This window comes from Equus przewalskii, chromosome 13 (genome assembly GCF_037783145.1).
Source record: "Equus przewalskii isolate Varuska chromosome 13, EquPr2, whole genome shotgun sequence".
Taxonomy (NCBI): Eukaryota; Metazoa; Chordata; class Mammalia; order Perissodactyla; family Equidae; genus Equus; species Equus przewalskii.
The window spans coordinates 58865526-58882572 of NC_091843.1; the positions used below are offsets into that span (position 1 = coordinate 58865526).

General features: G+C 38.1%; 1 long non-coding RNA gene across 1 annotated transcript; it reads right to left on the bottom strand.

Annotated features, from left to right (window-relative positions):
• Window positions 1-291: 291 nt before the first annotated feature.
• Window positions 292-9034, bottom strand: LOC139075403 (uncharacterized). Its single transcript, XR_011525781.1, has 3 exons — window positions 8817-9034; window positions 832-937; window positions 292-496 (listed from the first exon to the last, which is right to left on the bottom strand). It is a non-coding gene; the product is annotated as an uncharacterized lncRNA (long non-coding RNA).
• Between the last annotated feature and the right edge of the window lie 8013 nt (window positions 9035-17047).

The window sequence follows — 17047 nt, forward strand, 5'->3', positions numbered from 1 at the left end:
CTATGGGTTTTTTTTTCTTTAAACCTAGGATTGGAGAGATAATTTTCTTTAATTTACACCTTTTCCATGTTCCAGCAGGACCTAAAATTAATCCTTTCCTTTACGGGGAGCGCATAACAGTTGTGCCCTTATGTAACCTGTTGGCTCCCACTTGTCATCTTAATGAACTTCCTCATTTCCTACTGTTTTACAGTCTGTCCTTTTGGCATCTTAGAACTTCCTACACTCTTCTTCCTTCGGTAAGTGTATTAGTTTACTAGGGCTCCCATAACAAAGTACCACAGATTGAGTGCCTTAAGCAACAGAAATTTATTTTCTCACAGTTCTGGAGACTTGAAGTTTGAGATCAAAGTGTCAGCAAAATTGGTTCCTTTCTGAGGGTTACCAGGAAAAGATCTGTTCCAGGACTCTCTCCTTGGCTTGTGGATGGTCTTCTTCTCCCTGTGTCTTCACATTGTGTTCCCTCTGTACCTGTCAGTTTCCAAATTTCCTCTTCCTATAAGGATACCAGTTGTATTGGATTAGAGTTCACCCTTATGACCTCATTTTAACTTAATTACCACTGCAAAGACCCTGTCTCCAAATACGGTCACATTCTGAGGTATGGGGGGTTAGGACTTCAACATATGAATTTTGAGGGGACACAATTCAGCCCATAATAGTGGGAAAGAAGAGCACAGAAATATTTAATGTCATATGGTATTTCTGGGGTATTGAGAGTCCATGGATCTCAAAAATATAGATCTTAATTATCAGGCAGGAAATATATGGATATGTTACATAGTGATATTAATTTTCTAGCAGCCAAAATGCTAACCTGGTAGGACTTACCTTTCCCATACGTCAAGAAAAAATGCAAGGTGAAAAAATTAGCAAGTGTGTGGAGAGTAGAGATCCTGAAACAGAAATAGGGAAAGATCCTCCAGAGCCTTGCATTCTGAAAGGTAACAAAAATTAGATGTTCTTTTTAATTATGCAGGGGTAATTTCATTCAGGTTATAGCACACACATGTAAACCAACACTTCCTATCCCCAAATTTCAGCTTGGTATTGTATTGGATATATGCTATTGCATGAGAGTCAACAATGTAATTTCTCTATTGTTTTCACGCCTTTAAATACAGGAAGAGATCCTTAAATAATTATAAAAGACTGTATAATAATTCCAAATGGTTCAACAGATCAGAATCTATATAGTTCTCTGGAGTCGTTATAAAAACCAAAACTATGTAAAGAATCATATATTACTAGAATGCAGATGAGATCAGAAGCTCTGCAAACAGCTTTTGATGCTTAACGCCATTATTTCCTCCCCTGAATCAGAAGCTGTGACTATTCTAGAGATCTAAATGTTTTTCATCATGACCTAGTGAAAATGACTGAGGAGAAACCTGGTAGATGGTTAAATTCTAGAGATGGAAGTTAGCCTGGGGGTTGATCCTGGGAATTTTTACCAAATCAAAACCTGTCTGTCTGCTCTGATCTCTAGGCTTCCAGGTTAATTCTGGGGACAGCCCAGGGAGTAAGGTCCTGTATGGGGGAGGAGAGGGTGGAAGGGAGATGCCCCAGCCTCTTCCTCCATGGAAAGTGACCTGGCCTCTTAAAGAGTCTCTCTGGATTAAGGATACTAGACCAGGATCTGTTATGAGCAGGACCTACTTCTCCCATAGTGGTGACATTCAGAGGAGGATGCCAGGAGGGAAATGGGGACACCAAATAGCTCCACTCAGCTGCTTCTATCAAAGGTTCTCAGAAAGGCTGGCATGTCATACATTGAAACTTAAAATGCTTCTTAAAAAGCATACATTTCTATGTGCTGCTCATTTTGCTTCAATTAATTCTGGATAAGGATTACATTACACTGGAGTGTTTTTAGTGGGGTCTTAGAATTTTCTGTATTAATCTGCTTGCTGCTCTTTAGAAGTCACATTTTTGGAGTTGCATTTAAAATAGGGTAGGTTTACCTTAGAAACAATGGGGATTACTGTCAAGCCTTTTCTTTCTTAGAGGAAATTTATTGAGTTATTATAAAGGACAGTACTCTCTAATATGCTTAAGTCTAGAAATTGCTGTTTCACTAATGGATAAAAACTGGACGGCTTATCCCTTTTCTCAGAAAGTATTAGTGATTTCCTGTGGGAGGAAAGAAGTAGGAGAAAAGCCTTCCTACACTCTTCCCCAGTTTCCTCTGGTATTTTCTGTGGCCTAAAGAGAGATGCATCCTGTTCTCCTTTCCCAATTTATCACTTCCTCTCTTATTCTCAATCCCCACACACCCACAGGGACCAGTTCTCACTTCTACTGTTTTTGTTGTGCATTTCATTTATTTCTATAATCCTTTTCAAATGACTCAAAAAAGTGGATGCATATGTATTCTTAGAGGTGTCATCTCACTTGTTTTTAAATTATAACACCAAACGGAATTTCAATCAACCTTCCTAGGTCAGTTAAATTAAAAGTTTGGATACAAACCAAGAGTTAGAGTTAATGTTATTTATTAATATAGCTAGTATAATCCATCAGAAATGTATTAATAATTTATAGGACTCAAGGTATATCTGTTACATAGTTAATGTCCATTTATCATAGAGTTTTCAATAATGGGGGAAAGATTATGGTTGTAAACGATAATTCTTCATCTTGCAGGTTAGGGAGTAGAATGATCTAATGGCTCTCCTCTGTCAGTTTTATCCGTGACATGAGTAGATCAATTCAATGTGTACATTCTTTGGATTCTCAAGAGTCTTGGCTCAAGGGAGGGGCTGGGCTCATTGTGTGTGTGTACTATCAGTCATTGGTAAAGTGATGGATATCCTGGGCTCTTGTATTGACATTTTGGGGCCTTTTGTTCTTTTTTTTAAAGCAAGTTAGAGAAATGCTAGAGTCAGTGGCTTTGTCAGTCTATACAGTTTGAGAACCGAATTGGTAGGATTTGGAAAGGATTTTTTTATGGAAGCCTTAGGGGAAGTGTCTGTTTATTTTTTGGAGCAAAGACTAAATGATTTAGCCAGAAAGTGGTTGGAAAAATAGGCATTTGTTCCTCTGGGTGCCTATGTGAGGGCAGAGGGCTGAAAGCAAAATATTTACAGGCATGTTGACTGATCTGGGAGCCAACTGGAGAGTGTTCCTAAGGAATAGATTGATTTTGATAAATGGTAACCATCTTCAATATGATAAAAAGATAAGGAAGATAGGAGTCCATACTTCTTTCCTTTTTATAGGATCAATCACTATTGTTTTATATTTCAACCAATGAAGCCATTCAAAGAAAGAATTCCAAAGAGATCTGCAAATACATTTCCAAAAAGAAAAGGACAATTAGTTTATAAGCAAGAGCTTTTAATGTTTTTGTTGGTCAGGAGGTCAGGGATGTGTCCCAAAGTCTACTAAATTATCAGTTAGTGTTGCTGTCAGTGTAGAGTGGCTTAACCTGGTAAACAACCGCTTCCTTGGAGGGATGAGAAATGCACATAAATGATGACTCAGGAAGGCTTTTGAAAAGTAGGCAAAGCTAGTGTAATCCATAAGAAATGTATTAATAATTTATAGGACTCAAGATATGTCTGTTATTTCTTCTCTTCAAATGAGCTAAGGACCCAGAATGTTTCTTGGACTGTGAGAAGAATTTATTGGAGGTCTAACATGTCAAACTAGGCTCAGCATTCAAATAAAAAGATGTCTTAAGCAAATGAAAAGTGCAGAGAAAAAAGGAACTGGGGAGGGGGCTAGATTCACACGGCCAGAGCCCTGGAGACCACCAGGAAGACTTAGGAGTGAGTGCAGGTTAGCAGAGGGCCGCCTGAGGCCAAGGGGGAAGACTTGGAATTGAATGGGAAATGCTATTCCTCACCCACGGTCTAGGGAACGGTTAAGATCCCAGGCTTGGAACCATTAGTCTCTAAATATGAGGCAAGGTCAGTAAATGATGGACTGAAACCTGGGCAATCTGAATATTTGAAGGAGAGGTGTGTGTACACAGAATAAGAACAAACTATAGAGAAACTACACCGATTTTTGGCAAAAAGGGTGACCATGTGGCCAATATCAGACAATGAAATAAAGACGCTGACCTACCGGATCTGCTGGCCATGCAAACCTCTATCTGTGTCCAACAGGACTGTGAATCAGGAGATAGGTCCAGCATCCAGTCTCACCACAACTGGGATGCAGCCAGTTCTCATGCTTGGCTAAGAAGGAAGCCCAGGAAGGAGGCATGGAAATGGCAGCCCTCACTTCCTTCACACTTCCTGGAATCTGGGGGCATGGCCACATTGCTACTATTCTTGAAACTGGAATTTTGTCAGGATTATATTTGTTAAGCCTTGCTGGTTTTTACCTTCAGTGAAGTATTTTTGGAAAGAAAAAAGTGTCATTTGCTTGTTTCAGAGACAGGCATTATGGGAGGAGGGGGGTGGGAGAGGGTGTCTGTATTGGCCTTTAGGGAGGATCAGGGGAGAGAAGTGTCTATAGCAGTGATTCTCAATGAAGGAGTGAGGTATTTTGCCCCTGGAAGAATATTCGGCAAGACATTTTTCATTGTTAGGACTGTAGGAGAGCATGCTACTGACACCTAGTGGAGAGGTCGGGGATGCTACTAAACATCCTACAATGCACAGGAGCCCTTCCCACCACCCCAACAAAAAACTAATGGGTTCAACAGGACAATAGTGCAGAAGTTAAGAAACTCTGGTCTAGAGGCAAGTAGATGGTTCATTTGAAAACAGGGAGGGGAATGGGTCTTACCACCCAGCCTGGTGCAGAAAAGGAGTGAGCTGAGACCCTGTGAGTGGGAAACTGCTAGAAAGCAAATAGTGTCCCCATAGTGGGAGTGGGATGGGGTGGAATGGAGTGGGAAGTATTTGGAGAAACATCCTTCACTCCTTAACAAATGTATCTGGAGGAGAAGCCAACATCTGTTACTTTAGATGAGGAGTTAATTTTCTCCAGATTCCTTTTCTGGAAGGATCTGTGGTTGAAACAGTTCTTATCTGCTTACGTTCACTTTTTACAAACATCTTCAGAGCCAGGAGGAGAGAATATCCACTTTCTCTTTAGATCTCCTCTACCTTGAGAAAAATCTTCACTTCACATTGCTCCTTCCTTGAGCTATCATTTGGTTCTCTACTTCCTTTAAAGGCCACTCAGTGGTTTGTGCCTAGTGCCTCCATTTCCTTCTCACACACAGCCTATCTGTCCTACTTTTTGGCTGAGCCTATGCAGTGAAAGTTCATCAGTGCCCTCCACCTTGCTCTACCCAGCGTCATTTTAATATGCTTCCTCTCTCTGGCAGTTGACACTGTTGTCTACACATATTTTTCTTGGAATTCTTTCCTTCCACTAGTTATCTACACCCTTCTGGCTTCTCCTTTTCACCCTCAAATCCTTCTCTTGCTCCTTTTCTAGCTCATTGCCTACTCTTGGTCTTCATAGCTATGTCCACTGTTCTACTTTCTTTAACCTATTTTGCTGGTGATGTCACCTCTTCATGCTCCTCCACCAACTCACTGTGGATAATTCTTTTATCTTAAATCACCAGTCCTGTTTTCTCTCTTAAGTTACAGACGCTTAATGTGCCTATTGGACAATTCCACTTCCCTCTGTGCCTTGATCTCAAAATGTTTGAGTGCAAAGCAGATCGTCTCCTTTTTCATCAACTAAGAGGTTGCATGAAGCCTTTAAGATGCTCCCAGGGCAAAACTCTGAACTATCCCTGATTTGCTTCTTATTCACCAAGGTGCCAGTTTACGGACTCTACACCTGTGTCATTTTACCCATACAAATTTATCGTAGATGAAATTTCCACTTGAATTAGCCTGGATCTCACAGTCTGCCACTAATATGCCAAGCTCACAACTTTTGTAAGTACATTCTTTTCCCTTCCGCTTAAACCTTGCTGTGCTATCTCTCCTGCATAATATTGGTATTTAGGCAAAAGTCTCTGCTTCCTTGGGTCAAAGAGTAGAAACTATGGAAATTTCTGGCTCTGAGGTAGAAGCCAATGGGCAAAAATTTGGGGGGGGCGGAGTGAGGCCTTTTGGAACTTTTAAAATCACATGATGCTGGCAGCTGTCACACTAAGCTTGGCCCTGGCATACTTAACGCCTCTTCTGTTTAAACCTTCATGCTTCGTCTGGCAATTACCACCCTACAGAGCATCAGCATTCGGGTCTTGAGAACTCATCGATAAGAGTGAGAGAAAGGATGTGGCTTGGAAAGAAGTAGAAGGAAATTAAACTGAGTCCCAGGATTTCCTTGTACTAGCTATCATGCAAATAATTTAATAACTCTGATGTGCTTTACTTTAAGTACAGTTTGGAAAATTTGCATGAAATGAATTTCTGCAAATAAAGTGCTATTTCAAACATACTATTTAAAATTCACTCTGGTAACTTCCATTAGGTTGCAAAGAGTGCTTAAAAAAATAATCACACTTTCATTTTCTAGAAGTTATACCTTTTAATATCAGGTTTGTTTGCATTTACTCCACACTTGATTTCATAATCACATGTACAGGAAAATAATTTCTGTTCTGCTACTGGTCAATAGCTATATTAAAGCTGCTTGCCTGACACAGGCCCAAAGAGAATGAAAAAAATCTGATCTTTCTTCTTCTTGCTTTTCTCAGTGTTGAAAGCCAGGATGAGCAATTTAGGCTAAAATAGTATTCTGTAACCCAAATCAGGCACATTACACCAAATCCTTAGCAGATTTTCACTTCTCTTTGTGCTGTTACATTTTATTCTTTAATGCCATCCAGCTTCTTCTTTTCTACTCAGAAAAAATAGAATTATTGGAGGTTTTTCTGTTGTTTTGTTTTGTGGTTCTTTTTTTTACATTTCTAAAGTTAAGTAGGGGAAATTGGTGAGGGTAATGAGAAAGATGTGGTATTGTATTTAGGCTACACAAGGCAGGCATTTACCTCAATGTTTCACAAAGAAGGATGTGAACAAGGTCAGAAATTCAAATAATTCAGAAAGACATAAAATTTCTGTTTTTCTTAGCATTTTACCTGTATTTCCTGAAACATTACTTATGGGAGAAAAATCAAACTAGAACTTATTAGTCATTGACAGCATTGGGTATTCCTTAGAGTAGGCAGAAAAGCTCAGTAAAGATATCTAACGCACCCATAGTAATTCAGTTTAATTGAATTTCTTACTTTATAGAACTTCAGACTAGATACTGTTGTTTCTAGGGGTTGATATTTGTCAGAAAACAACCCCAACACATTTTACCTAACAATAAAAAGTAGAGGTTTTTTTGTTTGATTTGTTTGTTTTCTATTTCTGTAGCACACCACTATTGGAGATATTTTATTCATCTCAAAAAGTGCTATTTATAGGTCAGCCTTGGTGGCCTAGTGCCTAAATTTGGTACCGTCTGCTTCTGCAACCTGGGTTCAGTTCCCGGACGTGGACCTACACTGCTCTGTTAGCAGCAATGCTGTGCTGGTGGCCCACATACTAAAAAATAGAGGAAGATTGGCATGAATGTTAGCTCAGGGCAAATCTTCCTCAAAGAAAAAATAAAGTGCCATTTATAAGGCAGGTGAAATTCTATTACTGATAATTTACAGAAGCATGAATTTCATAAAGGCAAAAGCAAAGCCAAATGCAGCCAGCAGGTAGCCCTGTTTTCTGATTGTTTGATCTTGCAGACAATGTCACCAAAGTATAATTTTATTATTTTGCTTAGAAATTATATGGTATGCTGAGGTCAAATCCACAGAGTATAACATTAAGGCTTGACACAAACCACCAGGGCGTAAGCAACAAGTGAAAAGGAAATTCCATGATGCATTCTAAATCATGATTTGTTTATTTCTATATTTTTTAATTAATATGATACTAGGAAATCTTCAGTTGCATAGTAGAGATATCAGTTATTTTCACATGGGATTTCTTTTTCTAATGTGAAAAATCCAACCCTCAGTTTCAGAACTGTCCTCTTCAGGTCCACACGAAGACATCTGTGGGTAATTATTTGCCAAGCACTGACAGATTTCCACATTTCTCTCCCACATAGTACATTCTCCTTACCAAACCCAAAATAATCTTATAAAAATTTAAATTAGGTCATATCATCTTGCTTAAATATCCTTCGATGGATTTTAGTCCCATTCACTTTAGAATAAAATCTATACTCCCTATCACAACCAATAATACTCTGCACTAGCAGTTCTTACTCAATTTGGTCTCAGGACCGGTTTATGCTCTTAAACATTGTTGAGAAGCCTCAAAAGACTTGGTTTATGTGAGTTATAGCTGTTTATATTTACTGTATTAGAAATTAAAACAGAAAATTTTATTTATTAATTCATTTTGAAACAAAAATAATACACTGTACATGTAACATTTTTAATGAAAAATTAACTTTTTCAAAATAAAAAATTATTGAAAAGAATGGCATTGCTTTGCATTTTTGCAAATTTCTTTCATGTTTGGCATAATAGAAGATTGCTGCATTCTCATATCCACTTTTTCATTTAATTTATTGCAATAGTGCATATCCTTTGCCTCGAATGCTTAGGCCAGCTTCACTCCAGTCTCTGCGGAGAGGCCCTCATTTTCCAGTCGTTTATGCAGTCAGCCTCTATCCCATTACTTTGTTTTACTTTATCCTTAGCATTTAAAATTATGCAAAATTATATTATCTACGTCTGTGTTTATCATCCGTCTCTATCCACTCAGTTGTAAGCTCTGCTTAGGCCAGGACCTTGTTTGTGTTATAAACCATTGCGTAATAGTTTTCTATTATTGCTTAACAACTTACCCCAAGATTTAGTAGCTTAAAACAGCAAACATCTATTATCTTACCGTTTCTATGGGTCAGGAATCTGGGTGTGGCGTAGCTGGGTGCCTCTGGCTCAAGATCTCTCCTGAGGTTGGGCTGAAGGATTTGCTCTCAAGCTCACACCTGTGTTGTTGGCAGACCTGGATAATCTACCTCCAGGCTAATTCATGTGGGCCGGGCTGCCTCTCAACGTGTCAGCTGGCTTTCCGCAGGGTGATTGATCAGAGAGAAAGAGAGAGAGAGAGAGAGAAAGGATCCAAGACAGAAGCCACAGCATTTTCATAATCTAATCTTGGAAGTGACATCCAATCACTTTTGCCATTTTTATTCATTAGAAGGGAGTCACTAGGTCTAGCCTACACTCAAGGGGAGGGGATTACACAGCACGAATAGCAGCGGGTAGGGATCACTAGGGGCTGAGAGGCTGCCTACCATCCATCTACTGTATCCTTGGGGTCTAGGATAACGTCTGGCACATGGGAGGTGCTCAGTCAATACTTGTTGAAGGAGTGTAGTGACCACAGAGTACTCAGTAATATCCTTGTTTCCAGTGGGTTTAGCCTTGTTTTCTGAGCAGGAGGGGGCTTATTTGCCTTAGAAGGCTTTTAAAATCCATGTTGTTATTCAGGGCTCCTCTGGTGTGTTGTGTTATTTGGGTGGTTGGAATAAGCCTACATAGAAGGGAAAATGTTAGTTTCTTCCATGGGATTAGAAGACTTGTTGCTGGTGCCTTCTGGGGCTTAAAGTGAGAAACTGGGTGAATAATTCAGGGCTGTGACATGTTCCTGCCGGGGAAATAGAAAGAACTTCCTGCTCAATAGTATCTGTTTTGCACATTCTTCTTCTTACATAAAATTTTATCATCTAGAGGGATTGTGCTCTTGTGGGGCCATTGCTCTCACCTGGTATCTTCGTTTGGCTTCTCTAGGGTAAGGAACATACTGAGTTGTCTGGTTGGCCATATTTATTCTAAGATACAGTAATTCAAAATTCACTAAAATTATCCATGAACAACTGTAATCATTTTCTAAATAAAAGTAATAAGCTTAATTAGTTTATTTACTACACAGAGCTGCCTTAGAGTACCTTCATATGTCTCTCCACTGTAGTACTATTTTATGTCTTTTGAAGGAAATTATAGCTAGTCTTCACTTTAAGTCATGGTTTAATAACATTGTTTTTACACTTCCAGGGCTGGGTACATTGGTCACGTGTTAGTATGAATCAATCTTTAAAATTGTTTTTATGACACTTAGCTGGGACTATGACAACAAAGGTAGGGTAATTTCAACCTAGAGAGAGAATGGAGGAACAGATACTTTTATTGAATTAGAAATAGGCCTGGGCTGGGTGTCTGGTCAACAATGGGGTGACCTAAGAGCAACGTAAGCCTGAAAAAGGCAAGTTTCTAAATCAGTCAAGAAAAAAGAGGCTGGAGTATTCTAGAGGTCAAATGCATTGATTTTACTATTTTACCCAGGGTTTTTCAAGTGTAGATGACATGGATGGACATTTTCTCCAGCAGTGTTCTTTTTTTTCAAAATTTTTCGAACCCACATGTACTATTGCCGTATCACTTCTTCTTTTTTTTTTTTTTAAGATTGGCCCTGAGCTAACATCTGTTGCCAATCTTCCTCTTTTTTTCTTCTTCTCCCCAAAGTCCCCCAGTACATAGTTGTAGGTCCTATTTCTGCTATGTGGGACGCTGCCTCAGCATGGCTTGATGAGCGGTGCCACGTCTGTGCCCAGGACCTGAACTGGTGAAACCCTGGGCCACTGCAGCAGAGAGCACACGAATTTAACCACTCGGCCAAGGGCCGGCCCCTCCAGCAGGGTTCTTATGATGATGGGGCAACCTCTTAAGATTCCTCTAAGTACCTCGACCAAGGCAGAATAATGTGATTGAAGGAAATGGATTCTGGTGTCAGAGAGATCTGGACTTAAATCTCTGCCCTGTCATTCTCAACCACATTGGAGAAAATAATTCCTTTATCTTAGAATTGTTGCAAAGATTATGTGGGAAAAGACATGTGAAACAAATGCCTGACATATGTAGTAGGTATTTAATATTTGTAGCTCTCTTTCCTCAGCTGAAATTTGGCAGAATACTCCATTTTCAGGTTAAAGCATTCTCTCTTTGTGGACACATCCAGATTTTAATTCAGCTTATATTTGCAACCCAATAAGAGCTCTCCTTAAAACAAAGATGATCAAATTTGGCTATCATTCTGTTAGATACTTCCAGTCTCCATGTATTAAAAATATCCCTGGGGAGTTATAAATATGACAAAATCCAGAAAATATCAGATTGTTCAGCGTGTGTGGTCAACTCCACAAAGTTGTCACCAAACATCAAGATTTCTCATAAATTATGTAATTGTTTTGAACAAAGCCTTTTCATTCCTGCGAAAAGAGAGGTAGCCCCAGACAGTGAGAATTGTTAATATATGGACAAATTACTGAGGGCATTTGTAGAGTTTTCAGGCTGTCTCAGGTATTGTTTCAGCTCAACGAATCTATGATTCCCCTGAGACAACGTTTTCCAGAAGTATTATGGGCAATTGGTTAGACTTTATGCTGTTTTTTTAAAAAATTAAAATCTTTCATAATTCCTAATTATGAATTAATTTTGAATACACAAAAGATAGAATAGGCATCCATTTACTCACCACACACTGACATTTAAGAGATGTTCACATTTTGCCATATTTTTTGTAGGCTCTCTTTTTCTTTTTTAGTTAATTTTTACCGTTACAGCTAAAACTTCAGCTTCATCTCTTCTCCATTTCACTATATCGAAATCATTGTGCTTTTTCCATTCATGTTTTTATTCTTCATTATATGTATATACCCTTAAAGAATGCGTGGTATTGCTTTATGTTTATTAAAAACTTTTTCATGTGTGGTATCATATTACATATACTATTCTGTATTTTGTATCAATAGTACATAGTATTATATGTATTATTCTTATTTTCCCAACAATGCTATTTTTATGTTTAGCCATGTTAAGTCATTAGTTATTTAATTTTAACTAACATATGAATTTTATTATATAAGTGAACTACAATTTCTTCTCCCATACCCTGCTGATGAGCATTTAGATTATACTTAACTCTTTGCTCATATGAGCAATGCTACGTAAATATCCTTCTCTACGTCTCCTTGTGTACATGTGCCAGAGATACTTTAGGGCTTACTACACTTATGGTAGATTGAATTATGAGACTCAAATCTTTACTCCCCTGTACTAGTAATACACAGGCACCCTCTTGCCAAGGCCTCATGGAAGGCAGAGTACGCTTTCCCTCCCTTTTATTTTGGGTGAGGCCATATGATTTGCTTTGGCTAAGGGGATTTTAGTAGACATGATACAAGCAAAGATTTGAAAAGTGCATAGGTAGTTGGGTTTGCTTTTGTGCTCTTCTGCAATCTCCATGAGAATAAGCCCTGGGTAATCTGCTGGGCCTGAAACAAGGAAAGACATGGACTTGGTATCTAGAACTGACTCGGAATCAACCCAGTTTCATGTCAAGCCTGGCAATGCAGGGCCTTTAGTTGAAGCCCAACTGACCTGCAGACCAGTGAGTAAGCAATAAGTGCCACTGTTGCCTATCATTGAGATTTTGTGGTTGTTTTTTATGCAGCAAAAACTAACTGACATATATATTTTGTTTGGTATAACACCATGCAATGTATTTACCTGTATTGTTCCATTTGGTTATGTAATTCATCCAACTACTTGAATTTTATCCATTTTTTGAGAGAGATTTTAATTTCTTATTTGATGTATTTTTCATAATGTTTCAGGAAATTGTTGTTTTTATTTCATGATATTTTGTTTCTCTAAACCGAAAATATTTGTTCCAAAAAGAAGGCACCCAATGCCGGGTGAGTTGTGATTCTTTCCACTAATGAACCCATACAAATGAATCCAGAACAGCTATGGGTTAGGAACTGAGAGTTGGCTTATATAATTCCTCAGTTACTTAAAGAGCCCAAGTTTTGTTAGTTCCCGACATAGATTATTTGGTACAAGAACTGGAATAGCAAAGAGAAATTTAAACTCTATTGTAAAATTATTAGTATGGTTACAAAAGCCATTTACTCTAATGTGTGGTTAGTGTAACTTTGCAGAGAAAAAAAGGCATCTAGAGAAATTTCACTAATAAAAATATATCTTGTACCACAGATGACAGCATCTCTGAAATGCAGGAAGGCTTTTCAAATACTGAGTTCCCTTCTCCACATGGGTAACTGATGCTGTCTAGGAGGCTTACAGGATAGAACTTATGTTTATTATAATCATGCAATTATTTTACATTTGAAACAAGAGATATTCACGTAAAACCATACCACTTGGACCAAGAAAGAGGAATAGATATGTGAAAGCCATTAGTGGTGATGAAAAATGGACTGAAATTGGATTAGCCACTTTTGTATTTTCATGCTACAGTTCATGGGAATAATAGAAACAAAGTCCAGTGAATCACAAATATTCTAGGAGGCATGTTTTGGGAAATTTCTTTGAAGGGATCATTCAGGCTTTTAGATTCTTACCAGTGAATCATAACTTCTCAGAAACTTTTAGGTTAGAAGAACCTTGTTTAGAAAAGGATGAAGCCAATGCAGAATGGGAATTGGCTAGGTGACTGTCATAGTTTCAGCTTTTAGACTCCTGAAGTAATAATAATAATATCATTTGTTGACTACTTACTATGGCCCAGAAATTGTGCATTCTTTTTGACATAATCTTCATCTTCAAAAGAGCAAGGTAGGGATTGATAGTACCCTTTTGTGAATGCACACAGAGGCAAAATGACTAAGCCAGGCTCGCATTGCTGGTAAGTGAACGAGGCTAGATTGAGCTGACATCTGTCTGGCTCTTTGTGCTCTGAACTCTGCACCCATTCCCCCTCTTGGTGGACAGCATGAGTCAAGTGGCTGTTATATGTAGACAAGTACACAATATAATATTGTAAAACGTACAGAGGAAAGCAATTCTATTTTTAGGCCTTTTTCCATATTTGAGTAAAGTTACAGGATACCATTGTCTACATCTTTGAATTATAATGAATTTCTCTCTCTTACAACTAGCCATGTAGAAATGTCCAAATGAACCTCATTTGAGATGAAAAAGCCTTGAATTTGGCTAAATGATTCTTTATAACTTTGAGAAGGAGACTCAGAAATAGCTTTGCTAAAGGAGATTCTCTGACTTTTTATGTTGACTATAACAGAACTATTTTTTGCCTGACCTCAAACTTTTCTTCCATCATCTCCTCCATTTTGTTCAGATTTGAGGCAGAGAAAAGGAACTGAGGCAAAATAGGTCCATCCTCCGACCTAGGAGTGTTCATGGGACCTGGTTTCGGCTAGGCAACATGTGCTGGGGACACCTGGGAAAAATTTCTTCTTCAATGAAAGAAAGCTACCCCTCTATGTTTTTGTCTTTGAAGTAAGGTGGAAACATGGTATTTGGAGCTTCTGTATCCACTTTGAGACCATGAAGGGCAAGAGAATTATAGAGATGCAGCTTAAAGTCATCTGATTATTAACATTGGGAGAGGACTGGAAGTGTAAACGACTGATTGAGTTGGCTGTTGAAGGTGGTCATTTACTTTCCCATCCTTGTTGTTGGTAAAAACTATATTTTACCTCAACTCTTCTGTTTACTAGATGTCATGAAAAAGTTCTAGCTTGTATTAATTTGAATATCAAATTTTATGGTCTATGTATATATGTGACAAAAAGTTTACTATGAACTTTTGTACAATACTCCAACTAAATACTGTATTTATTGGTAACCAGGTCACCAGATTCTTATCTTATTGGTCTTTCCAATAACTGGACAATCTTAAGTTATAACTAACAAATGACAAATCATTTTAATGTGAGTTTTTCCACAGAGCTGGGAGGCTAATTTTGTTTTGAAATCTAGACCTGTATAGTTGAGCCTTACATTAGGTTATGTTTAGAACTGCCAACTACATTTTCAAGTAATCTTGATACTACAGGACCAAACGTCAAGATTCTCTCTTGACCAGCCTCTAAGGCCTGTTCTGGACCCTCTGCCTTTTTATGAACCACCGCTTTGTCTTTGTTTGGTGAAACCCAGCAATAGTCAATACTTACTAAACAAAGTTAAGCAGAGGTAAACTCATACCCGACTTATGAAGGTTTGAATCATATTAGTGGAAGGAGAAGAGAAAGAGAGAAAGACTGTGTCTCAGATGACATTCTCTAAAAAAATACCCAAGACAGAGATTTGGGTATGTGTGAGTTAATGAGGAAGTGCTTTCAGGACAAATCTGCAAGGGAATGAAGGAAGTGGGATAGGGAAGGAAGAGGAATTGAGCAATGATATAGTCTTGGGTTAAGTCTAGCCTTAGCCTGATTTACAGAGGGCTCTGGAGCATAAATGGTCCAACCTAGAGGTGTTCTGCCTTGAGGCAAGAGGACCAGAGTCTATACCCAATATCAGCCAATCATTGATGATGGTGATATAATTTTTCAGGCATCTCCAGTTGATGAAATGCTCTGGAGAAGGTCACAGGTATAAGCTGTTAGCTCTAGCAACTTCAGAAGCTGGAATATGGGCATATCAACATGAAAGGGGATCTGGGAGAGGCACTAACTTCTACTACAGTTAGTTTATTTTTGGGTAGGAACCTAAACTTTGAGAAAAAAGTTGAATTCAATTCAAAACAGATTTGTTGAGTGCCTACTATGTGCAAAGCAATTTACTAGGGCAAAGGGGGTTACCATGTGAATGATCTGTTGCCTTCAAGAAATACACTGTATAGATGGCCAACAGGCACAGGAAAAGATGTTCATCATTACTAATTATTAGTGAAATGCAAATCAAAACTACAGTGAGATATCACCTTACACCTGTCAGAATGGCTATAACTAACAAGAAGAAAAATAACAAATGTTGGAGAAGATGTGGAGAAAAGGGAACCCTCATACACTACTGGTGGGAATGCAAACTGGTGCAGCTACTATGTAAAACAACATGGAGATTTCTCAAAAAATTAAAAAGAGAAACACCATATGATCCAGCTATCCCACTACTGGGTATTTATCCAAAGACCATGAAATCAACAATACAAAGAGATTAATCACCCTTGTGTTCATTACAGCATTATTCACAATAGCCAAGACATGGAAGCAACTCAAGTGCCCATAAACTGATGAATGGATAAAGATATAGTATATATATACAATGGAATACTACTCAGCCATAAAAAAGACAAAATTGTCCCATTTGCAACAACATGAATGGACCTCGAGGATATTATAGTAAGTACTATATTAAGTGTAATAAGCCAGTTGGAGAAAGACAAACACGGTATGATTTCGTTCATATGTAGAAGATAAACAAACACATGGATAAACAGAACAGGTTAGTGATTACCAGAGGGGAAGTGGGGAGGGGTGGGCAAAAGGGGTAAAGGGGCACACACATATGGTGACAGATAAAAACTAGACTATTGGTGGTGAGCATGATGCAGTCTAAACAGAAACTGATATATAATAGTGTACACATGAAATTATACGTTATAAACCAATATGACCTCAATTAAAAAAAGTACACTGTATAAAGAAATAACTAAACATGCAAGCAATATATCTGTTCCTGAGATTGGTCTCCAGCATCAGACTTGGTAAGTTACAAATTCCAATAAAGATAGTTACCTTTTGTACTGTAGTATTCCTATAAAAATAGTCAAATAAATTTAAAAGTGTATAGTTGAAAATTAGATATATTATAAATACAGATAAATTCTCTCTGAGATTATTTCTGCCAATTGTAGCCTACTGTTCATAGAAAAAATTGAACTGACTGTTCAAAAGTTTAGACTATTTCCACTCACATGAGAAGAACAACATTATATGCAACAGCTAAAGGAAAGTTGAAATTAAGCACAAAAATTTAAGACCTTAATTTGGTTGTTCCTTGGCTATAAGAATTATAAAAACTGTATTTTTATGACTTTTGAGGCATAGGAACACAGTCATAGACACAACCAAAATTATTCTTCAAACAGAAACCACGGATTCAACATCGGGATACAGTGATCAGGACCATTCTGGCGGAGGTTTCTACTGTGTCTCTACTGGTCGACATTTTGAGACTTGGGCGTTAAGTAGAAGGCATCAATTATGTTTTCAGACTGTCTTTATAAAATATAGTTTGATTTGTCAATATTGCTTGGGAAAAATCTGCTATTGAACTATACATCTATAC